At 39.9% G+C, this 26199-nt stretch overlaps 1 protein-coding gene and 1 long non-coding RNA gene across 2 annotated transcripts in view; one reads left to right on the forward strand and one right to left on the reverse strand.

Moving 5' to 3' along the window:
• Positions 1-26199, reverse strand: part of LOC135213727 (docking protein 2-like) — a 58520-nt gene that overhangs the window by 4323 nt on the left and 27998 nt on the right. The window lies entirely within an intron of this gene.
• LOC135213726 (uncharacterized) lies at positions 8341-16213 on the forward strand. The gene is made up of 2 exons (XR_010314194.1): positions 8341-8561; positions 14413-16213. It is a non-coding gene; the product is annotated as an uncharacterized LOC135213726 (long non-coding RNA).

Below are 26199 nucleotides of genomic sequence, written 5' to 3' on the forward strand. Positions count from 1 at the left end.
CCATGCGAAAACACCACAGGCAGATGGACAGATGGGAAAAAACAGGGTATAGATGAGATTTGAAGAGAGCCCCCCCCCCCCCCCCCCCCCCCCCCCCCCAAACGTACATCAAACCTAACGTAACCTATCATCATTAAGACTAAACCTCGAAATGGGCCAAGGACCCTTCAACCAGGCTTGACCAGATTTGTGCCAAAAGGAACTCATCCACTTACGGACTTCTGTGTTTATCAGTTATAATTTGTTTATTTTTAGCTATGCTATAAAATCTTTTAGGCCTGTCCACACTAGGAAACAGTTGTTTGCAAACTGTTTGCAAACCATTTTTACCGTATATTTTGTTTCCCATCCAGAATGGAAAACAATTAGTGTTGCGTGGTGTAGATGTATATATATATATATATAATATATATCTAATATATATAATATATATTATATCTATATTTATTTATATAATAATATTATATATATATTATTTATATATTTAATATAATATAATATATAGCTATATATATATATATATAGATATGTATATATATACAATTATAATGTATGTATTTTTATATATGCATATGTATACATGCATATATGTGTATATACACATGTACGTTGTATGTATATGTTTCTATATATATCTATGTATATGTGTGTATGTATGTGTATGTTTATATACAGGGAGCAACACGAGTTTATGCAAATATTGTGGGAAATGAAAGAAAAAGTTATTCTGAGCGGAAAATCTTTTGAGAAAATATTTAGGCTTCGTTGGTGAGGGAAATTTTGTAAATAACTCATATCTATCTATCGCTGCTTTCATGCGAGAGAGGGTGGTAAAAGGAGGTCGGTGCATCCTGCGATGTTTTGGGGTCGGGAGTTGGAGGTAGATGGAGCGAGGCCCACGTGAATAAATTACCTCCCAATCAAATTTTATTAATTATATTTTGAGGAAAAAAATGCATGCATCATCGAATCACTATTCCTCCCTATATAAATGGTATTTATCGGACACCGATAAAGAAAGGGAAAAGAAAAGCCTAATCGAATCTCCTTGCAATCAAAGGTAGACTTTTTCTTTCTCTTATCCCACCTTGAGCGCATAAAATAGCTATCTCTGTTTTTTTCCATCTGTCCATCCGCCTGTGGTGTTTTCGCATGGTAACACTGCGTCCTGGACTTTAAATAGTTACGCTATCTGTAAGTTTTAGTTATTTAAAAGGATATCTGGGTGTACATTTGCAACTGAAAAGTGTTTTAATAAATTACTATATGCTAATCACACCGTTAATATTTGAAATGAGATATTATTATCATTGTTGAATGTAAGCTGAATGTAACTATCTAAAGCCCAGGACGCAGTGTTACCATACGCAAACACCACAGGCGGATGGTCAGATGGAGAGAGAGAGAGAAAAAAAAGTATAGGTAAATTATCCAGGCGGTAACTGAGGTCTGGACAGTAAACATTGTTTGCAAACAGTTCACAAACTGTTTGCAAACAATGTTTCCTAATGTGGACGCCTTGAGATGCAATTTAAAAATAAATCTCTTTAATCGATTATTTAGTGTAAAGAAGGACACGTTTAGGTTAGGTATAGGTTAAGAACGACGTGGAATTGCTGTTTACCGTAAGTCAGATCTCTAGAAAATATTTAAATGCTGGTTATAATATATGGTACTTTTCATTTACCTATCATTAAGCCTGACCCCAAATGAGTAACTTGTATTATTCATTCCAACCAAAAAAAAAAAAAAAAAAAAAAAAATTATCAATAGGTTAAGTTTAATTGTTAATAATATTTGTTTTATAATTTCCATCCCGACAGCTATATTTTATTCTTAACAATAATTATAGTTTCATCATCAAAACACGTGCATTTTTGAGGTTGGACGCTCCTATTGATGTTTCTGTTTCATATTCGGAATTGCCACCTGAAATTATTCACAGTGATGAATGGTGTATCTGGTCATCCAAAAGCATTTCTCCAACTCCACATGATTTACAGTCACCAAGCCACCACAATTGATAAATGCCAGTTCTATGCATTTCTTTTCAGGTGGGGATTACGACAAGCTGCAGTATTTCAACCAAATGTCTGAGGTGAGTGGCGATATTTACGTAATTCTCCGCTTGTTGCTACGAGAGTATTTGCGTCTTCATTCAATTTGCTTTCCTCTTATTTACAACAAGGCGTGATCAGACCGCCAGCTTACTTGGGACGTATGCAAATGGTCTTTGTAACCACTCATCCTTCGTAGCTACTACTTATAATAACAAGAAGGATCAAATAAAAAGGACACAAATTAAACACGTTCATATAATTTCAGTAATGAGTGGAAATACAAAATAATTTACATAAACATAGCCTCTTAAATTCAGTGCACTAAATAAATCAAAACGCGCTAAAATTTTCGGTCAAATGGAGCATTGTTTCACCAACGGAAATTAAAATAAATACTCTATATTTTATAAGAAAAAATTTTGCTGTAATGTTTAAGATGCTCATTATGTCCAACATTTTCATTCTAATAAATTAATCATAAATATCCTATCCTAAAATTCCTGTATCTAACTCAATGCAAAACTAATTTTTCAGACATTTATAGGCTTTTCCATAGGGCTTTCCTACCCCCCCAACAAAAGAATATAATAGTTTGTAGGCTTGCTCCCCCTCCGAGTAAGTTGAAAAAAGAAAATTAGAGGAGGAACATGTCTAGGGAATTCAGCTAGGATCGCCCCCCCCCCCCCCCCCCAGATATCTCCCTCTACATGTAGTACTTTCCTCACTCTCCCAATGGTATCTTTTCTCTCTGTCACGCCACTTGATACCTAATATACTTCTCAAAGCTTTATTTTTTTTACAATGATTCGACTATATATATATATATCTATATATATATATATATATATATATATATATATAGTATATATAATAAAAGGAGCCCATAAAACACCAAAATATAGAGAGAAAATACTATTTCTCAGAGACTGCTGTCTCTCTCTTCAGGTAAATATACCTGAAGAGAGAGACAGCAGTTTATGAAATATAGTACTTTTCTCTCTTACATTTTGGTGTTTTTATGGGCTCCTTTTATCAGATGGAATTCTGTTGTAACAGAACATTTTTTACCAGTCATATATATATATATATATATATATATATATATATATATATATTATATATATATATATATAATTATATGTGTGTGTGTGTGTACTAAGTGCATGTATATTGACATATCTTCGCTAGATTTATAATATAAAACAGCAGTAAGAGAGAGAGAGAGAGAATTTATAAATAAATTAGTATTCTCTTGACTAAAGAAGTTGAAAGAAAGTATTTAAATCGTTCTTAATGAACACACCATATTCAGAAACAACACAGAGCCTTCTAAATCCTGGTATGAATTATATCTGTTGTATATCTTTATCTACAGTGTCAATATTACACAAAATTGAGGTATACAGTCAAATTTTTACCTTCCGTCCTAATCCGCAGAGGGCTGCCGATGTAACACCCAGCAGAACAGCGTCTGGCAGCAAAACTCCAGATCAGGACAAACGAGAACAGAAAAATACTGTCGTCAACGACGTCACTCAAAGCGAACCGATTTATGCCGAGGTATATAAGCCGAGAAGAAGGGCAACAAACGAGAGAAGCCATCTGACAAAACGGCATCGTCGTCATCCCAGCTCCCGCGGAGAGGACGAAGTCACCAGCAAACCAAACCCATCGAACAGATTTATGCACAGGTTTTGCAAGCAAAATAAAAGCAAGAAACAGTAGGGATGATACAAGCATGATGACGAGACCATCGAACAGAAAACACTTACAGTTGTTTGAATTAGCTTACACAGCCTACACTTTGCAACAGGCAAAGGGAGTAGCCAGGATTGTGTGTGTGTGTGTGTGTTCGGTTATGGGTGTAGGGACCAAATAGTCATATCAGATCTGCATAAGGGATTTAATGCCGAGTCTGAAGGAGTGCTAGAATAATTACATAATATGAATAGCATTATTATAATGATATTATACAATAAATATAATAATGTAATTACCTTATGTCATAGGCTACATATTCCACAAAATTTTCAGTGTTCATGCATTGTTATTGTATAATCAAATATGATCGTGTTACTATTTTTTAAATGAATAAATTAGTAAAAACCTTTAAAATGTAGGTTTCTTCACTGAAATTAAACTTTCGGTATGCAACGTAAACTATACTCTGTTTTTTTTTCCCATCTGTCCATCCGCCCTGTTGGTGTTTGCGCATGGTAGCACTGCGTCCCGGCCTTTAAATAATATCTTATTTCGAATATTAACGGTATTTATGTGTTTAATTCGCATACATTAACCCTTAAACGCCGGAGCGGTAAATAAAAAAATGACTCCCGTAGCCGGAGGGGTTTGAGAGTGAGCGCGTAAGCGAAAAAATATTTTTTTTTTTTTTTCCAAAAAATCACAGCGCGCTTAGTTTTCAAGATTAAGAATTCATTTTTGGCTCCTTTTTTTGTCATTGCTTGAAGTTTTAGTATGCAACCATCAGAAATGAAAAAAATTATCATTATCATATATAAATAATGCGATATATGATAGCGCCAAAAAAACGAAATTTCATATATAATTGTATTCAAATCGCGCTGTGCGCAAAACGTTGAAGGTAACAAGTTACTTTTTTTTTTTTAGTTGTAATGTGCACTAAATTGCGATCATTTTGATATATAACACATTGTAAAACGATAAAAGCAACACAAGAGAAAATATTATCACAAAATAATGCATGAATTCGTAAACGCGCTTACGTAAACACAATATTTTTTTTTTCAAAAATTCACCATAAATCTAAATATTTGTCCTAGAGACTTCCAATATGTTTCAAATGAAGACAAATGATTGAATATTACTATACTGTAAGAATAATTTAGCTTATTACAAATGCAGTTTTCGACCATATCTGACGAGCTAAAGTTGACCGAATGTCGAATTTTTTATATATATATTTATTTATATGCAATTATTTCAGAAATAAGAAAAGCTACAACTTTCAAATATTTTTCGTTTTATTCTACATGAAATTGCGCACATTTTCATATATAAAACTCTATGAAATGCCTAATATGAAACGGAGCAAATATCCGAGAATGGGACTTACGCATTTCGGAGATTTGTGGTGGAGGAATCCGCGACCCGCGGAGGGAACGGAAAGTTTTTTTTTTTAAAAATTCACCTGACCTAAATTTAAATATTGTGCTAGAGACTTCGAATATGTTTCACGATGAAGATAAATGACTGAATATTACTAGACTGTAAGAGTTTTATCTTACAATTGCGTTTTTCGACCATTTCGGTAGAGTCAAATTTGACCGAACGTGGTTTTTTTTCTATTTATCGTGATTTATATGCAAATATTTCGAAAATGAGAATAGCTACAACCTTCAACTATTTATTGTTGTATTATACATGAAATTGCGCACATTTTCATATATAAAACGTTATGTAACGGCTAATTTAAATTGGTTTGCAAACTTACCACCAAAATCGCACGTATGATTTTTTCGGAAGAGTACCGCGCGGACGTAAAGAAAATGTTATTTTTTTCATAAATTCACCATAAATCGAAATATTGTGCTAGAGACTTCCAATTTGTTGCAAATGAAGGTAAATGCTTGAATAATTACTAGAATATAGGCGTTTTAGCTTATAATTGCGTTTTTCGACCATTTCGGTAGAGTCAAAATTGACCGAAGGTTGAAAATTTGTCACTTATCATTTTTTATATGAAATATTTCCAAATTGATAAAGCTGCAACCATGGGTTGTTTTTAGTTTGTAATTGTGCATGAAATTGCGCACATTTTCATATATAAAACTTTATGTAACGGCTAATTTAAAATGGTGCAAACATACCACAAGTCGCATGTATGATTATTTTCATAAGAGTTACCGCGCGGACGTAAGGAAAAAGTTTTTTCATAAATTCACCATAAATCGAAATATTGTGCTAGAGACTTCCAATTAGTTGCAAAATTAAGATAAATGATTGAATATTACTAAAATATAAGAGTTTTAGCTTACAATTGCGTTTTTCGACCATTTCGGTAGAGTCAAAGTTGACCGAAGGTTGAAATTTTGGCACTTATCGTTATTTATATGAAAATATCTTAAAACTGATAAAAGCTACAATCATGAGTATTTTTTTGTTGTATTCTACATAAAAATGCGCACATTTTCATATATAATACTCTATGTAACGGCTAATTTAAAAATGGTACAAAAATTATGTCAAAGTGACGAAATAATTTCAGAGATGTGTCACAGATACTTTTTAGTGCGGCAAGAAAGAAATTCGCGCCTGCGCGCCTGCGTAACGATTGTAAACAAAACAACACCTTGATCCGTGAACTCCAGCATCCCCAAGGCGCGTGATTCAAGACGTTTCGGCTAGTAGCTAAAAGTATTTTTCCGCGAATATTTTTACTAGTATGTCGACGTAAAATACGTCCAGTCGGCACCAGAGAGACAAAAAATGTCGACTTAAAAGATGCATCAGTCGCGTTTAAGGGTTAAATTATTAAAACACTTTTTCAGTTGCAAATGTACACCAAGGTATCCTTTTATTTACCTAAAACTTACACATAGAGTAACTATTTAAAGCCCGGAGTGCAGTGTTACCATACGAAAACACCACAGGCGGTTGGACAGATGGAAAAAACCGAAATAGTAGTTTATAAATAAAGTACGGGCAGACTGTTTCTCCGGAATCCTAAGGGTTCTAAAAATTCTGTGGTTTCTAAATGCTCTGACTCAATACGTATAAAACGCGCCTCAGTGGCGTGATCGTATGGTATAGACCTGCCAACTCGGTGGCCGAGAGTTCGATTCTCAGGCATTCCATTGATGAGAGATGAGTATTTTCTGGTGATAGAAGTTCACTCTCGTCGCGGTTCGGAAGTCACGTAAAGCCGTTGGTCCCGTTGCTGAATAACCACTGGTTCTATGCAATGTAAAAACACCATGATACAAACAGACAATATCAATACGGAAAAGTATTGATTCTTATTTCTTAAAAAGAAAAAAATATATTGTAAACAGAGGTTCAAAATACTTCTCTGGTAACAAATCATAACTCCAGACGCCAGCTCCACTTAAATTAAAAAATTACTCTGACATTATTCCATTTACTGTTGTTATTGCATAATTACTTGAAATTTTCAAAATAGCGGCTTTATAAAAACTCATCATCTCTTACCTCTCTTCCTGTTTTTACTCAAGCCTTTTACTTGAAGGAGCTGATATTTCATCTGTTGAGTGGTATACTCTCTCAACAGTCTTTACTTTTTCAAGTTCTTGACGCGAGTGACGGTGAGTTTCATATTACCTATATTCTGTTTTTTTCCATCTGTCCATCCACCTGTGGTGTTTGTGCATGGTAACACTGCGTCCCGGGCTCCAAATAATATCCTATTTCGAATATTAACCGTGTAATTCGCATACAGTAAATTATTAAAACACTTTTCAGTTGCAAATGTACACCCAGATATCCTTTTATTTACCTAAAACTTACACAAAGCGTAACTATTTAAAGCCCGGGACGCAGTGTTACCATGCGCAAACACCACAGGCAGATGGAAAAAAAACAGAGTATATAGTCTTCATTAAGTAAAGAGCGCCTCAGTGCAGTGGCGTGATCGGCATGGTCTTGACCTGCCGCGAGTTCGATTCTCGGTCATTCCACTGAAGAGTGAGAGATGTATTTCTGGTGATAAGTTCACCCTCGACGTTGGTACCGTTGCTGAATAACCACTTGTTCCATGTAATGTAAAAACACCATACAAACAAAAACAAAATACATCATATAAGAAAGACAGAAAGAAGGAAAACTACTTTCCTGATGTATCCGACTTGTCTCGACTAAAATGTTTTATTCTGTTTCCTCGAATTTATCAGAAATACCGACTAACTCATCTTTGATCGGGGTATGTTTGAACTCTTTTGGTGAACAAATATGGTTGGCAGACGAGTCCATAAGTCCACATCAGGCGTGCTTTATCTAAACCAGTGTTTCTTAATCTTTCTTGTGCAGTGGACCCCTTTTTATTAAAATTACTCATGTAGCGGACCCCTTATCATATTAATTTCCCTCTTGGGTTTAAATATTTTGTTCAGGGTATATGTATACTAAAATTACTACTGAATTAGTTAATGAATGGCTTATCTTCAACATAAATGTTTACATTTTTTCTTAAAATAACTTTCACAACATTATTAATTTTGCACACAAAATTTTAGTGAACTGAACAGCAACGCTTCCTCCTCACAATATCCTGAGGACCCCTTGAAACAGGGAGTCCGCCGACCACCCTTTAAGAAACACTGATCTAAACTAAGCCAACCTGCAAAAAGAAGAAGAAACGAGAGCAAAATAGGGAGTCTTTACAGAGCCTCTCCCCCTACTACTACTTGTACCAATAGAGCTCGTCTGTGTTTCCAGCGACGTAAGAAGATTTGACAGATGTTATCCGATTAATGAGATGTGGGAGTGAGATCCCCAATTTCAGAGGTAAGGAAGGCAGATATATCGTTGTCTTCTTAATGATGCTTGTCCTGGTTTTCCCCAGAAGAGAATCTATACATCAGGGCTTATGTTAACGTAGGCTAGGTACCCAGCTAGCTACCTAGATAGGTAGGGCTAGGTAGTCTAGCTACCTACCTAGGTAGTAGGTAGGTAGGTATTTGTTGTACTCTTTAGTAAGTACCTACCTACTAGCTAACTAGGAAGTAGTAGGTATACCTAGTAGCAGGTACCAATGTCACCGTAGCTTACATAGGTACTAGTACTACCTAGGTAATAGGTAGCCAAGTCTGGCGTACCTAGATTACCTATGTGAGTTTGCGTAACTTTTTATTTGCGGCTACCTACCTACTAGGCTAGGTAGTTACCTACCTATCTGTTTTGTGCACTCCTGACCGTTACTCCGAGTAGAGGTAGTAGTCAGTGCTCCTCACACGGTGCACTGTAGGTATCTAGGCTTTAGGCTACTTACTAGGCTACAGTTCTATGCAGTCTCCCTTCTGCCCTTAGGCTGGCTGCTGCGGTCTCGTTCATTGCTTTCACAATAGCCTACCTCTTTTCATATCCTCTTTCGTCCATCTTACTTTCCATCCTCTCCTTACAGGTTTTCCTTCTGTTAACCTACACCTTTCAAACCGTTTTACTCTCCATTTCCCTTTCAGCGCTGAATGACCTCGTGCTAGGTCCCAGCGCTTGGCCTTTGGCCTACATTTGTCTTCTATTTCAAGGTAGAACTAGGTACTAGGTACTATATAGACTACTAGCTATAGCCTAGAACAGCTGTGCATCTGTTCATTAGGTATCTTGGAAATTGATTTAGTTGGTTAGGCTAGGTATCAAGAATTTAACATTATTTTTTGGTGGTCGACTCTAATTAACCTTAGAACAGATACCTATGTTAGGTTGTAAACTGGGCAGGTACTTAGCGTAGTGGTGGCACACCTGTTTTTACCTTTGAAATTGATTTTTCCTACAGTCTTACTGCTTTTGATGAAGAAGCAGTAGTGTTTTGTCAGTAAACTGTTATTTACCGCCTATCTCCACCAACAATGATGGGGGACTTTGAGAATTTGGGGTTTTGGGTGGGGGCAAACAAACGTAAATAAAGCGGCCATGTTTGTGTTCTGGTAGGTTAAAAGGAAAATTTCACAAGACGGTGGTAAGAACAGCAATGCTGTTTGATACGGAAACAGCAAGCATGAGAAAAACAGAGCAGAAGAAGATGGATGTGGCAGAAATGAAAATGCTTAGGTGGATGTCTGGGGTGACAAGAGAGGATAGGATCAGAAATGACTACATAAGGGGGTCGACTAAGGTGGTGGAAGTATCAAAGAAAGTGCAGGAGGGGAGGCTGAGATGATATGGACACCTGTTGAGGAGAGATGAGGACCACGCTGGAGACATACTATGGGGACGGAGGTTCAAGGAAGAAGAAGAGGGAGACCAAGAAAGAGATGGAAGGACTGTGTGAGAGGAGACTTACATGAGAAGGGAATTGATGAGGCAGAAGTGCAGGGTAGAAATAGATGGAAACGGCTCATCCGAAACGGCGACCCCATATAAAAATGGGAACCAACTGGGAAGAAGAAGAAGCCAACATACGCAAACCCTCAGGGAGCCATATGTTCCACGGAAGGGAGTGGCTGAGGGGAGGTGGGGTACTCAGGCAGGTGGGTGTGAGTTGGTAAAGAGGGGGTGTTGGCTGGTGTTAGGTAGAGAGGCCTGGGCATAATTAACAGTTGATCAACAAAGACCACTTCTAAATCAAAAGCACTAAAGCTTTACGAAAAATTAAATACCAAGGTAAATGTAGGCATGAAGACATCACTTAAAATTACCACCAAGGTTGGTTGCGCACTCGACAAGTTTGTGATTGGTACACAGTAACAGTGACATCACTAAAAGAGCAACTTGCCATAACTTTTTTTCGAGGCAACACTTATGACAAACTAAATACGCATTTACAAAATAGACAAAATTCAACAACACTACACCCCCCAAAAAATTATAAAACACTGCAGTCACCAAGATTAAGGTCTGAACAATGACTGCAAATCACAAAAGCACTTACCTTTAACAGTGAATGAACAAGTTTTCATTCGTTGGCTCATATGGGGGAGGCAAACCCCCAATGTTCTCAATGAAAAATCCGTAATGACAGTATAATGCAAATAATATGATGTAATTACTGCAATAATATAAACTGAAATCATATTAATTAATATACTTGTTATCACATTTAATGGGGAAAATGCTTTAAGAGTGAAAAGACTGTGATGTTTAATGGACTGGAACTCATCGTTACTGATATAAAAAATGCAGTTAGTTTAGCTTTACTGGGAGGGTGATCAGGTCTTTGATTGGTCGAAAGAATGGTGGGAGGGGTGATTTCACACTAGTGTGGCAATCTTACCATGTATTTGGGAAACTTGCAAAGAATAATGTGCAATGCTTAGTGAACACGTGAAAACAAAACCAGGAACTTGTAATGCACAGGAAATTTTTTATGAAACCAAAGAAAAAATATTTTAAATGGATGCCGGTTCAGACAAATATTATGGTAGGGCCACCTATTTTATATATTTATGTATACATACATAGATACACATATACAATTGGTGTGAACCACATTTTTTGTTTTTGTAAATTTCCCTACCCTGTGTGTCCAGCAATTATAGTGGACCCAGCAAGTGAAAACCAAGTATTTTTGTGTAAGGGTGCACCAAAACCAAGTTCTTTGCATCATTCAAAAGGGTAGGAAATGCATAACCCCAAAATAATTAGTTAAAATGATACATAGCATAGTTCATGGTATCAACAGTCAGCTGCCAGGGGTAAAACTGCAGAAGAGATGTATGCATTAGGTGTATTTCCACTGTCACTCCTCACGTAAAAGCAACTCTAAGATAATTGAAATTGGATGCATCCTAAGCTAATCTTCCTTTAACTTAACCTAATCTAGGGCACTGTGGGTGTATCCTAACTTAATCTTCCCTTGACCTAATCTGTTCTAGGGCACTGCACCAAAACCTGCTGGGGCAGGCTTGGCATCATCTCAACCTCATCATGCACACTTGGTTATACGTAATATGGGGGCACAACCCCCCTGAGGTTGGTAAGCCCACTTATAGCAGTCACTCGTTCCTTCTTGTCCTATTCCCAATCCTCATAATTCACTCTTTCAGCTGAAATTGTTTTGTGCAGGAGTGTCAGTTGAAAAACATCTTTCATAAAACATCCATCCAGGTGCTCTCTGAAGCAGAAATTTAACATTAAATTTACTAGCAAACTGACCCATCTACGATGGGTGATAAAATACGGGTGCAGAAGTGAAAAATTTATATGTACTATTTGTTCAGCAATATTAAAATAAGGGCGATTTTTATACATACCTACTACAGAACCTCTTTGTACACAATATTATCAGTTTGTCCACAACTTAATTTCAAGTTGGCAGAGTCAGTTGCTCTGCTCATCGCCACATACAGTTGGCCATGCGTGAACATGGGTGACGGCAGAAACACACCAACACGATCCAAAGTCTGGCCCTGCGACTTGTTTGCAGTGAATGAGAAGGCCAGGTTGATGGGAAACTGCCTGCGCCATAACTGGAACGGAAACTGGTTGTCTGAAGGCATCAGAGGAATCCGGGGGATAAATAGACGTTTGCCGGTGTGAGGGCCCATTGCTATCACTGCTTCGATGACATGGGAGTTTAGCTCCATAACGGTGTACCTCGTTCCGTTGCAATGTCCATTGGCAGGATCAAAATTCCGAAGCATCATTACCGGGCAGTACTTCTTCAACATTATTTTGTGCACTGGCAGTCCCGATAGATTTAAGTTATTCAAAAAATCTTGCATATATTGATGATAATTTTCATCTTCTATTGTGTCCGAGCTGAAATATTCGTGACTTTCTCCGGGAAGTTGTACAGAAATTATATATGAAAAATCATAAAGTAACTCAGTCTACGGAATAAACCAGCCTCGATTCATGGCCAGAACAGCTCCGTTTTCAGGGAATCCCTTCTCACCCCCACCCACCCCCTACAAAGGAGGGGGTTAGGTTGGATGAAACCCCATTACAAACCATCTTAGGGTCCCCACCATAACCCTCTGCCAAGTTTCATGCCCATCTGACCAGCCGGTTTGGCCATGGTTGATTGAATGACCAGTACACGACAGACAAGATATTACGCCCATTATAGTATGAGAAGAGTCCTAAATATGTGAAGAAAGGACAAATCTGAAGAGTGATGTTTGACTTGTGAGACTGTTCAGGGTACAATTAGAGCTTGGTGCTCAAGATTATGTGTGGTTTTCCATATTTTGTACTTATGATTCAAAATAAAGACTATAAACATTACAACAGTGTTGCAAAATAGTTTAGTGCAACATTCTAGAATGTTGGCTAAAACATAAAATGCTTCATAAAGCTGATACACTATTTCTATGAGTTTGGCCACTTCTATACATGAAAAAGAAGTTAGACAGATGTTATTCAGGTGAGGATACCTTGCAGTTTGAATGGTAATTTTAATCCCTTTACAATTTTAGATTTTAAGCAACTGAATTCCTTTTTAACAAAAGTTAAACAGGAGTTTAGTCTCTTAATATTTTTTTTATTGTATGGTTGAGAATTGGATGAATGGGACTTTGTTGATCTTAGTGATATTTTATTTAGTATTTCCTTACCATCTTAACAAATTATTATATATTAAGGATTATTTTGACCATATTGTATATGAGCGCCTCAGTGGCATGGTTGGTATGGTATTAGCGTCCCACTTCGGTGGTCGCAGGTTCGATTCTCGGGCATTCCATTTAGGAGTGAGAGATATGTATTTCTGGTGATAGAAGTTCACTCTCGACATGGTTCGGAAGTCACGTAAAGCCGTTGGTCCCGTTGCTGAATAACCACTGGTTCCATGCAACGTAAAAGCACCATACAAACAAACAAAAAACAAACATATTGTTTATGAATATTTTGGAGATGAAGCATATTGATTGAAATTAGAATGGCTGATACAGCATTTGTGTCTGTATGGTTGAGAGATTAAGTGCAGTTCATCCCACTATTAATTATAATGTGCCTCATCTACTTCTTTGACAAAACTCTTGAGTCCTTAAGTTTTGTTGACAAAATACAGTCACATCATTCTGTTATAGCTGCACTGTATAATGAAAATTTATTATTTTTCCTATCTTAAATTACTGTACAGATTTTATACTGCATTTCTTAAAGAGAACTGCTGGCTTCTATGTCTAAAAGGGCCTTTGAACGTGCAGCAAAGTTCTACATCTTAATCTGCAGTGTACTTAATATAATTTGTAGCATATTGTAAAGTACCTCTTGTGTAGGCAGAAAATAACCATGGTTTAACCAATGTATAAACTGCTATATTTAACAAGGTAAGTGAACAAAGGAAGTTTAGTTATAAGCATACTTTAAATGTCAGATTTGAATATTGAATATAATATATTTGGAAGTGTGGTACACCCCATATCTTTGTCCATAACAGCGTTGTTTAGATGTTTATTTGTCATATTCTCCTTCAGTCTTTTAGATGGAATATTGTCAGTGTGTACAGAATTTGTTATTGATCATTTTGTGTATGACTAACATTGGTATGATCAAACAAATGAGACTGATAAATGTGCTGGGTATTGAACTCCTATAGATGAAGTACTGTTTACATATATATTTTGATGGTGAAATCTTTCTTGTTCAAAATTAGATATTTGAATGTGTATTTACATATTACTTAAATAATATCATATGAAATCATTTCAAGAAAGTACTTATTTTACATGGAATTACCTTCTTTTTTTTTCAGGTTGGCTGCAGGAAGCTCAGAGGGAGAAGACATGTTGACTCCCGTCCAATGAGCCTATTTTAATTATTTAGGGATGATGACTAAGATAAGATGAATTTGTTATGGTACATACCCTGATTGGAACATGAAGGGTATCTATTAAATAGTATACATATGTCAGTGTTGTTCTTTTGTAGATACAGTATTGTGCATTATACTCTCATGAGTATAATTTTTAGGGTAAATTTATTTATTGAGATATTTATTTATACTTTAACTGTTTGTATTTCATTATGGCAAGAGATGTTGAAATCAGTTTTATAAAACATGTGGTATTATTGTCTGTGTACAATGTGCACATGCTTACTGTTCATTAATTGATTTTTTATCATAAAATGGAAGGAGTTGAGACAGTTTATATAAAGAAGGAGACAGAGGAGGAGGAGGAGGAGGAAGAGGAAGGCTTTAATGAACCTGATGTGGCTACAGAGGAGCTGTTAATTAAGCCAGTGGTGTTGTTCAGTACTGAAAAGTTCATGTGTGAGGTTTGTGGAAAAGGATTTCCGTATAAATCTGGTCTGCATCACCACATGGCTGTGCATACGTGTGAGAAAACTCACATATGTGAAGAGTGTGGCAAAGCATTTTCAAAGAAGTCCAATCTTATCCAGCACATGGCCATTCACACTGGGGAGAAGAATTACAGTTGTACTATCTGCGCTAAACCCTTCTCTCAGAAGTCTCACTTAGTGAGACATGATTGTGCATACAAGAGAGAGGTTTGAGTGTGAGCTTTGTGGACGAGGATTTTCCCTCAAGTCAAGTTTAGTTAGGCATAAGGTCATACATAGTGGCCAGAAAAACTTCAGCTGTATTGTTTGTGGTAAAGAATTCTATCAAAAACCACATTTGAGCAGGCATATGGTGATTCATACAGGAGAGAAAAATTACAAGTGTGAATTGTGTGGTAAGCAGTTTTCTCAGAAATCACATTTGACAGAACATAATGTTGTACATACCAAAGAAAAGAATTATGTCTGCCCTGTTTGTGGTAGGCAGTTTGGCCATAGAGGAGAAGTAACAAGACACTTGGGCATTCACTCACGGGACCGGCATTCGTTTACTTGTAATCAGTGTGGAAAAGTGTTTAAATGTAAGTCTAGCTTGGCCAAACACATAGAGCATCATCAAATTAGTGAGCTAGAGGAGAATGATGAAAGGGAATATGATTCAGATAGTATCCATTCTTCATCTAAAGAAGGTTTTATGTCATTGCTTAAAGATGAGAGTCAGGGTGAATCTTTGTTATCAAGGAAAAATGACTTTAAAAATTTTCCGTGTGTGCTTAAATCAAGTCCACCTAGAAGTGAAGCCCTTAATCTTGTAAAAAGAGAAGCAGATATGGATTGTTCTTGAGGAAAAATAAACGAATGTGCAGTTTGACTGCTTGTTATAAATAATTTTGAGATCGTCGAGTGAAATTTCTGGACTGGCAAGGGGTGATTGTAAGATTTTCTTATAAAATCTGAGTGAAGTACGTAAAGTAAAGAAATGAACAGCCAAGTAGGAAGAGGCTGAAGGTAATGGATGAAAGTAAAAGAACCTTCAGTGCCATATACACTGTCATGCAAGGCATCATTTAGTGGTATGCCCCTACTGGGTTATTTCTCGACTGCTCACCATTAATCCCATTGAACTTTTGTCAGTAGATTTGATGTCAGCAATGCATTTTTCTCTCTAATAAAGATTTGTGTATTATCAAAGTGATTTTGATGTGGTTTGTGTTGTGTTGATTAATATGCAGTAGTAGCACAGTACCATACATATAGTTTTTTTGTACATGAACTTTCCCTGTCAGATATATACTTAGCTATACGTCTCTGACGTCACGACAGAATTCAAAAACTCGCGGCACACGCGACAGGTAGGTCAGGTGATCTACCTTACCGCCGCTGGGTGGCGGATGTAAGAACCAATCTCCCTTTCCAGCCAGAATTTTCTGTCGCCGGTGACGACTACACCTGTGGTTGTTACCTCCTGACAGCTTTATTCATTTCTCGTTGCCGTGGATTTATTTGGACTGACTTTCGGTGAAGTACCTGATCTTGTTGGCTTGGCATACGCATTTGTGGATTGTTTTTGGATATTGATTTGGATTTTTCTTTGATTTCGAGATGTCTGAGTTAGAGGTTAAGAAATCTTCTATGTTTAGAGTGTGCGCTATGGATGAATGCAAGGTGAGACTACCGAAAGCTACGGTAGATCCTCACACAGTTTGCTTTAAATGTAGAGGTAAAGAATGTTCTTTTGATAACCCGTGTAATGAGTGTGAGAGTTGGATGAGGGTGAATGGAAGGCTCTTTCTCCTACTTGAGGAAGTTAGAGAAAGACAGGGTGAGAAAGGCTTCTTCTAGAGTTCTAGTAAGTTCCGTTTATCTCGTATTAGCGAGTTAGAAGAAATCCTGTTGTAGCATTAGAACCTTCTCCAGTTTCAGCTCCTGCGCCTGCATCGAACCTAAGGATACGACTACGGAAGTGGCAACCATGAGAGCCACGATCCTTAGCATGGAAAAGAAGATCCGTTCGTTGCAAGGTAAGAGTAGTGAAGGTGAATTGTGCAGTGACCCCAGTGCAGTGGAGGGTGCGTCTGATCGGCTCCTTATTGCTTCCAGGCCTAGAACCTCTTCCAGACTCCCAGTCCCAGTGGAGGAGGAAAGTCAAAGCCGCAGGGGAAGGTTAGGGAGAACTCCCACCGATCAGGCGTCCCCTCGGTAGATCCTGATGCTCGTACCCAGGCTGCCCTTGTTCGCGCGAAGAAGGAGGTATTGCGCCAATGCTTCTCTTCGTCTTCCTCACCTTCACCTAGAAGAGGATGGAGCGCCTCGGATTCTTCACGACCGCTGAAGAGAGCCTGGAAGGCGCCTGGCTCCTTTCCTTCCAGCCCGGAAGTTTTTCCAGAAGAGCCGGAAGTAGAGATCAAGAAACCCAGGAGGGAGCAGGAGTTCTCGCCTCATAGTAGGCTTCGAGCCTCTTCTCCGGTGAGGATTTTACAAGATCTCCAGCTCGAATTCTTGCGGGACTGCAAGCGCAGATTTCGGCACTGGCGGGCTCCTTGGCAGGAGGAACGCGTCGGAAAGACGTCTCTCTCCCTGTCAGAAGTCTAGGATTCCTTCACCTGTCTTACCGTCTCAGTCAGAGTCGGTTCTCTCTCCTTTATCAGCGGATGGAAGGAGGCGCTCTTCCCTCAGCAGGCGCTTGTCGTCTTCCAGGCATCCAATCGCCCCAAGAAAGTTTCTTCCTGGTGGACTAGCATGCTCTCCAGTAGGAAGGGATCTAGCGAACTAGTAGGGCGTTCGTCTAACGAACAGGCGGGTACAGCCTCGTCCGCGCGCTCTTTTACGAAGATCCTTCATTCCCCGGATAAGAGAGCCTACTCTTTTTGATGGATTCGTCTAGAGACAGGATCTCGCCTTATGTTAGGCGCCTTGAGCCTAGTAGGCGCTACTTTTCTACTTTGCCCCAAGTAGACGCTCACCCGCTCCCAAGCGTGGTGCGGAGGATAGGCGCTTTTCTCCTGATAGGCGCTTTTCTCCTGATAAGCGCGGCTCTACTTTTAGCCGCTCGATTCAGGACAGGCGCGTAGAGCCTGAAAGATATGTCTCTTCTGGGAGACTACCTTTTGAAGAGACACACAAGTCGGGTGCGAAGTTTGTGGAGCATGGTAGACGCCGGTCTCCTAGTAAGCGACCTTCTCCAGACCTTCGCTCTCCTGTAAGTAGGCGCCAAGAGCCTAGTAGGCGTTCGCCTCATGGTAGGCGCAGCTCGCCTGGCAGCCGCTCTCCTTTGAACAGGCGCATGGAGCCTGAGAAGCGCCTTGAGCATAGTAGGCTCTCCTCTCCTAGCAGGCGCTCCCCCTTGGCCCCAAGCCCGGAATTCTAGGAGTAGGATTAAGGAGCAAAGAGCAAGCACTCATCAGAGTAGGAAGGACTCATTCGAGAGGAGCTCTCCAGAAACGTTTGGCCTTCCCCTGATAGGCGCCAGTCTAACTACTAGACACTCTCTGGACAGGCGCATTTCTTTAGAGAAGGCTAACTGCACTCGTAAAGAAGCGGAGGGTTCTTCAGTGGATGAAGTTGAACCTTCAGAAGAGGATTTGGTGAAGGACTCGTCAGTTTCGTCCTACAAGATCCTTACAGTATCTACTTCTTCAAGAGTTTGGAGACTCCCTTACTCCCGTCGCTCCTCCGTCTCCTCTCTCTTTATTCTCGACTTCGAAGAAGACGAAAGTTTCCTCTGTTGTGAGGATGAAGCCAACCATCTCAATGAAGAAGGCTTTGAGAGGTGTTGGTGATTGGCTGCTTTCTAAGGAAGAAGAGAAAGGAAAACTGTGTTTTCTTTCCCTCTTCCAAGCTTACGGGCAGACTCGGATTTTGGTACGAGTCTGGAGAACCCTTAGGTCTGGGTCTTCCTTCATCGGCGGATGCGGACTTCTCTTCTCTGGTGGATGCAGCAAGACGCTCGGCTCTTTTGTCGGCTAAAACGACCTGGGCTATGAACGAGCTTGACCACCTGCTGAAGGGAATGTTTAGAGTCTTGGAAGTCTTCAACTTCCTTGACTGGTCTTTGGGTGTCTTGGCTAAGAAGACTCAGAACCCGGATGCTATTCGCCAGAAGATCTAAACAGTGTTCTAACGTGCATTGACAAAGCAGTTAGAGATGGATCGAGCGAAATAGCCTCCCTCTTTGGAGCAGGGATCCTTAAGAAGAGATCAGTCTTCTGCTCTTTTCTGACGAAGTCTGTTTCGCATGCCCAAAGAGCCTCTCTCCTGTATTCGCAGCTCTCGCCTCAACTTTTTCCAAAGAAGAAATCCAGGACATCTCAGGATCTATCTCTGCGAAGGCGACTCAGGACATGCTCGCACAGTCGGCACGGAAGCCTAAGACCTCCTTCCAGACGAAGACTAAGAAGGAGACTCCAGCTAGACAGGAGCCCTTCGAGGGGGCCCCCTTCTAGAGGCCTCTACCTCGAGAGGTCCAATAGAACTTTCAAGGGAGGTAGATCCTTCTCACGCTCTGTCAGAGCTAAGAAGTAGGGAAGTAGTCCTCCAAACACCAGTAGGTGCCAGACTTCTAAGATTCTCGGAAGCCTGGACAAAGAGAGGAGCGGACAACTGGTCCCTCTCTATAATAAGGAAAGGATATCTGATTCCTTTTACGGAAAGACCACCGTTGACAACGACTCCGAGGGAGTTGGTGGCCAGGTACAGGGATCCCATCATGAGCCTTGCTTTAACACAAGCAGTGGAACAAATGTTCGAGAAAGAGGCTATAGAGCTAGTGAGCGACCCTTGCTCAGCGGGCTTTTACAACCGCCTTTTTCTAGTTCCAAAAGCCTCAGGAGGATGGAGACCGGTTCTGGATGTAAGCGCCTGATTTCTTTGTAGAAAAGAGGAAGTTCGCCATGGAGACGACATCCTCAGTGTTGGCGGCCCTTCGGCCAGGGGACTGGATGGTGTCCCTAGATCTTCAGGACGCTTACTTCCATGTGCCTATCCATCCTTCGTCAAGGAAATACCTCAGGTTCATGATGGGAGGAAGGATATTCCAGTTCAGGGGCCTTGTGCTTCGGCCTTTCAACAGCCCCTCAGGTCTTTACAGGCCTAATGAAAAATGTAGCAAGATGGCTACATTTGGAGGGAGTCAGAGTGTCCCTTTACTTGGACGACTGGCTGATCAGAGCCAAGTCTCAGGAAAGATGTTTGGAGGACCTACAAAAGACCCTTTTCATGGCAAGTTCTCTGGGACTTTTGGTGAACTTTCAAAAGTCTCAGTTGATCCCCAGTCCAGTCAAGATCGTATCTATCTGGGGATTCGGATGGCTTTCTCTGGATTTTCGGGCTTTTCCGTCTCCAGAACGGATAGCCCGAGGGTCAGAGAAAGTCAAAGCCTTCCTAGAGAAAGAAGTATGCACAGCGAGGGAGTGGATGAGTTTGTTGGGGACACTCTCCCTCGTTGGAGCAATTCCTTTCTCTAGGAAGGTTGCACCTCAGACCTCTCCAGTTCTTTCTCCATCGAAACTGGAGGTGTCGTTCACAAAACCTAGAGTTCTCCTTCGAGATTTCAAAGGAAATCAAGAAGGACCTCTCTTTTGGTGGGCCAACCCTCTCAAGTTTGCAGAAGGGATGTCCCTTCACATTCCGAACCCCAACCAAGTGTTGTATTCCGACGCCTCGGAAACAGGTTGGGGAGCGACGCTCGGCTCAAGAGAAGTGTCAGGCACCTGGACAAGGAACAGGTGACCTGGCACATCAACAAGAAGGAGCTGATGGCGGTTTGGCTAGCTTTGAAAGCTTTCGAGCCCCACGTCCTAGCTTCAACAGTTCAGATCAACTCGGACAACACCACGGCCCTGGCTTACATCAGGAAGCAAGGGGGGACTCACTCTTTCTCCCTGTACGACGGAACAGCAAAAAGAACTTCTGCTTTGGGCAGAAAAAAGGAAGATTTGTCTCCTTACCAGGTTCGTACAGGGAGAAAAGAACGTCAGAGCAGACCTCCTAAGCAGGAAAGATCAAGTCCTGCCGGCAGAGTGGACTCTGCACGAAGATGTTTGCCAGACCTGTGGAAGCTTTGGGGCAAACCTCATATAGACCTCTTCGCCACAGCCAAGAATATGAGGATAGCCAACTACTGCTCTCCGATATCTGACCCGAGGGCAGTGTCGATAGACGCGTTCCTACTAGATTGGAAGGGTCTAGACACGTATGCTTTTCCTCCATTCAAGATACTGGGAGAGACTCTAAAGAAATTTGCAGAATCGGAGGCAGCAAGGATGACGCTGGTAGCCCCGTTCTGGCCCGCACAAGTATGGTTCACAGAGGTACTGAATGGTTAGTAGATCTTCCGAGAACATTACCACAGAGGATCGATCTGCTCAGACAACCCCACTCCGAGAGGTAATCACAAAAAACCTCCCCGCTCTTAGATCTGACTGGCTTCAGACTGTCAAAAGTTTGGTCGAACGAGAGGCTTTTCGGCAAGAGTTGCAACGGCTATCGCAGCAGCAAGAAGGCCTTCTACCCTTAGAGTCTACCAATCGAAGTGGGACGTCTTCGGCGATGGTGTAGGAACCATCACTTTCCTCTTCCAGTACCTCTGTGACACAAATAGCAGACTTCTTACTTTTCCTTAGGGAAGAAAGTGGATTGGCGGTATCAACCATTAAAGGCTATCGTAGCATGCTATCTGCATGTTTAGGCACAGAAACTTAAACATTTCAGAAGATAAGGACCTTCATGATCTAATAAGATCGTTTTGAAACATCCAAGAAGGTTTCTCCATGGGGTTCCGAGTTGGAATCTGGATGTAGTGCTACGTTACCTGAGGTCCAATAAGTTCGAACCGCCTCAGTCTGCATCGTTTAGAGACCTCACGAAGAAGACAATTTTCCTCATGGCATTGGCTTCGCAAAAAAGGGTTAGTGAACTCCATGCACTAGAAGGAAATGTGGGATTCAGAGGAGATGCAGCTATCTGTTCATTCCTTCCTTCGTTCTTAGCCAAGAACGAGAACCCCTCAAATCCTTGGCCTAGGAGCTTTGAAGTACAAGGATTGTCTGCATTAGTAGGCGAGGAAGCAGAGAGGTCTCTTTGCCCAGTAAGAAGTTTGAAATTCTATCTACAGAGAAAGAAAAACTTAAGGGCAATGATGTCAACCTTTGGTGCTCTGTAAGAGATCCAAGAGGACACTTTCGAAGAATGCGCTTTTCTTTCTTTATCAGAAGCCTGGTGAAAGAAGCGCATGCGATATGTGAGGAAAGTCAATACAAAGTTCTTAAGGTCAAAGCTCATGAGGTAAGAGCTATTGCCACGTCATTGACTTTTAACAAAAACATATCCCTGAGTAATATTATGAAGGCAACATTCTGGCGTTGCAACTCAGTCTTTGCAAACCACTATCTGAGAGACGTCAAAATTACTATGAAAAGTGCTTCGGGTTAGGCCCGTACGTATCGGCGGATTCGGTGCTGGGGCAGGGAGCTGAGACATATCCTTAGTAGTATATATTTTTTCCCCTTGTTAGGTTGTTAAGTTTTTGGTTGTTTGAAAGAACATGCGGGTAGGCATGTTTTTCATTTCGTAGTGCTAACAATGATTAGATTGGTTAGGTGATCGGTGTATGTTTGAGCTCCTTGCAATGATAGTGGTTAGGTTCTGTCATATAAGTGGGCGAATCCCCGTTGACAGATCCTCCTGCTCGGATTCTATCAAGTAAGCGGACAAACAAATCCCTTTGATAGACCCAAAGAGTCTGTCAGCTGTAGGTCACGCCCTCGCTGAAGCTCTTAAGGCAACGCAGACTCATAGACAGTAACTACGAAGTCTTCTGCCTAAAACAGGTAACGAACAAGGTTGTTTTTACATCCTACAACTAGTGTTGTTTTCCCCTTTTTTCCATATTTATATTGCTGTCTCTTTCCCTCCACCAAGGTGTCAATCAGCTAAGTATATATCTGACAGGAAAGTTCATGTACAAAAATGTTATTGTTAGTATACAATAAGGTTTTGTACATACTTACCTGGCCAGATATATACGATTGATGGCCCGCCAGCCTCCCCTCAGGAGACCGGTGGGGAAGGAAAAATTGAATTCTGGCTGGAAAGGGAGATTGGTTCTTACAATCCGCCACCCAGCGGCGGTTAAGGTAGGATCACCTGACCTACCTGTCGCGTGTGCCGCGAGTTTTGATTCTGTCGTGACGTCAGAGACGTATAGCTAAGTATATATCTGCCAGGTAAGTATGTACAAAACCTTGTATACTAACAATAACATTTTTATTTTCATGTGTTCCTTCTGTCAGTGAAATACAGTACATCATGCTTAGTACATTTGTGATTTTATTTTTATAATTTTTTATCCTGCTCTGCATTGCATAGGTGTTATTACAGCCAATACCTAAATAATATAGGTACTATTTGAGGGAAGGTCCTTAAATGTCAAGTATACCTTTGCTGGAAGAGATCCTGCCATTATTGTATATATTTCTATAGATATACTATTCCTTAACTTAAGGATACATTGAATGGATACTTTTGAAAATATTTCATGTTAAAAGAGTATACAGTTAAATGGTGTTCATTAGGAAAGAAAATTATTGCATGTTTTCTTGCAAGATTCATGAACACCCATTGATTGACATGTGCCCTTGCTTTTCATCCTGGTAAGCTGTTTTTAGAAATCTCTAGGTTGCTCTGCATGTTGATACGTTCTTTAAATTTCCTGTGATGATCTCAGATCTTCAAGTTATAAGAGAAATTTAGAACTAAATGTTAGCTCAAGATGCTGAGTCCATATTCAAGTAACACCCACCGTATACAAGTTATCATAGGTCAGTTTAGTATCCATTTAACTACTTATGGAGATGATAGTGATTGGAAGAAGTCAGGAGAGAAGTAATGTATAATCCAGTCTTTGGAGTTACTTTTCTGTTTTGTATATCAAGGCACTTGCATTTCAAGAATACAGGCAGTCCCTGGGTTACGATGGGTTCGGCTTACGTTCCGAGGTTAAGGCGCTTTTCAATTATATTCATCAGAAATTATTTCCAGGGTTACGGCGCCTACAACACTGATCTGGCAGAAGAAATATAACCAAAAATGCAAAATAATCAATTTTTTTTTTTTTATGAACAATGCAATAAGAAAGCAGTTTTCATAGTTTTTTAATCCACCCAAAGCATTAAAAGTAAGGTTTTCTTAGGATTTTTGACGATGTTCTGGCTTACGACGATTTTTTGCTTATTACGCGTCTCAAGAACAGAACCCCTGTCATAACCTGGGGAGTGCCTGTATAATTTTTCCCTATTGTAAATGAGTTGCAGGTAGGTTGTACCCACTTCTCTTTCAATTGTTTTAACTTGCACTCTTTACAGCATACCAAAGAAAGTGGACGCTTCGGCTGCTGCCATTTGTTATCTGTGCTGGATGCTGCTGGAAAGTATATTACAATAATAGAGAACGATGGATGCATTACGAGAATATGATTTTTTCCTATCGTTGTTAAAGCTTATTTCGAATATAATAAATTAGTTGCAGGTAGGTGGGGGGTAGTTTATACCCACTGGTCTTTCAATTGTTTAAGAAGAATAAACACATCATACACTGGAACTGGCTTGATGCGGGAGAGCGTTGCAGTCATACTGTCGCAGCACTTTTTGTGTTCCATATAACATACAAATCTCCTTCTCAGTAGTTTCAACTCTACCGCAAGGGGAGTGAGGAGTGGTGGCAAACCTGTTTAATGGATCTAGCATGGTTTGTTGCTTGAACAGATATAGTTGTCTTGGACTCCCATATTTGCAGTTAATCTGGACATGTTACACTGTATTTAAACCCAGAGGTCAGTTCAGGATTCTCATACTTCCCTCCAAGTATGAGTCTGTCCTACGTTGAAGACTGAAGGTTTGTTCCGTTTATGAACAAATGACAAATTTGTTTATTAATTTGTATTTTTCATAGATAACAAACCTGAGGTCTTAACATTGACTGCTGATCTCTAGCCATCCCTCTTATGTCTTATCCTGATTCATTAACTTGCACTCTTTACCGCATACCAGAGTAGATGCTTCGGCCGCTGCCATCTGTTATCTGTGTTGGATGTTGCTGAATGCTGAAGAGTATTGTACGTAGTATTACTGTAATAGAGAATTATGGATGACTGTTCCTAGGAGATAGTCGTTTGAACAGCATTGGTTTCGGGCAAAAGAGTGTATGTTGACTTAAATTTACCTATGGCCTGTAATGTTATTCTCTGTGCTCCTTTTGCAGAGGCCAGACATTTACTTTTGATTTGGTCTTTGAGGAATATTTTGGCTGGTCTCCATCATAGTGGGAGAAACATGGGACACATCATAAGAAGGCCGAACTGGTGTCCTGTTGCAGTATTAGAAAGTGTTGAAGGAAACAACCTGATATAACAGTTTTGGGATGACTTGTCATAGCTTGAGAGGAATGTCTCAATAGAGTCCATACATTGTTATATGAGCATAACACTTTTCCATTCAGAAACATGTCTCAGTAGAGTGCGTTTACATTCAGAAACAATTTAGATGGTTTTTTGTGTGCAGGACTCATTTCAAAGACATGAATTATGAGCAGGAGCATTATTGGGTTCATGTAAAAGCACCATACAAACAAACTCATCATTGGTCAAGGCAACCAAGCTGGTAGGCGCCCTATTTCTGATGCAAGATTGTTTAGTACTTTTCCATCATCCAGACATATCTTATAAACTATGGTCAGCCTCTTGGTCACACTATTTCCTGTGTGCTGTGGTATTCTGTTAAAAACTCATGAAATCCTGGTGTAATAATGTAAGTTCATTAAGAAAATTTAACAAAATTTATTATTTACCATGTTAAAGAGAACTAAGGGTAAAAAATGAAAACAATTGAAAGTTTCATTTGGGTAAATCTAGGGTACCTATCCGGGGCGGCCCAGACTATGGCAGTTGCGGTTTTTCTATGCAGTTTTACTTACTGAACAAGAATTTAAAGTAATATTTATTCGGACGACTGTAATTAACCCCCAGGGGCCAGTACTAAACACGGCGAAATACATTGGACACCGCAATCCCTAGCGGATGTCGTATCCGTGGTTACGTATCTTGCAGGGTAATTCTAAAGAATAGTTCCCTACGAACTGCAAGGAACGTAACCGCGGATACGCCATACACTAGGGATTGGGGCTTCCAATGTATTTCGCCGTGTTTAGTACTGGCCCCTGGGGGTTAATTACAGTCGTCCGAATA

Source organism: Macrobrachium nipponense, chromosome 43 (genome assembly GCF_015104395.2).
Source record: "Macrobrachium nipponense isolate FS-2020 chromosome 43, ASM1510439v2, whole genome shotgun sequence".
NCBI classification, from domain to species: domain Eukaryota; kingdom Metazoa; phylum Arthropoda; class Malacostraca; order Decapoda; family Palaemonidae; genus Macrobrachium; species Macrobrachium nipponense.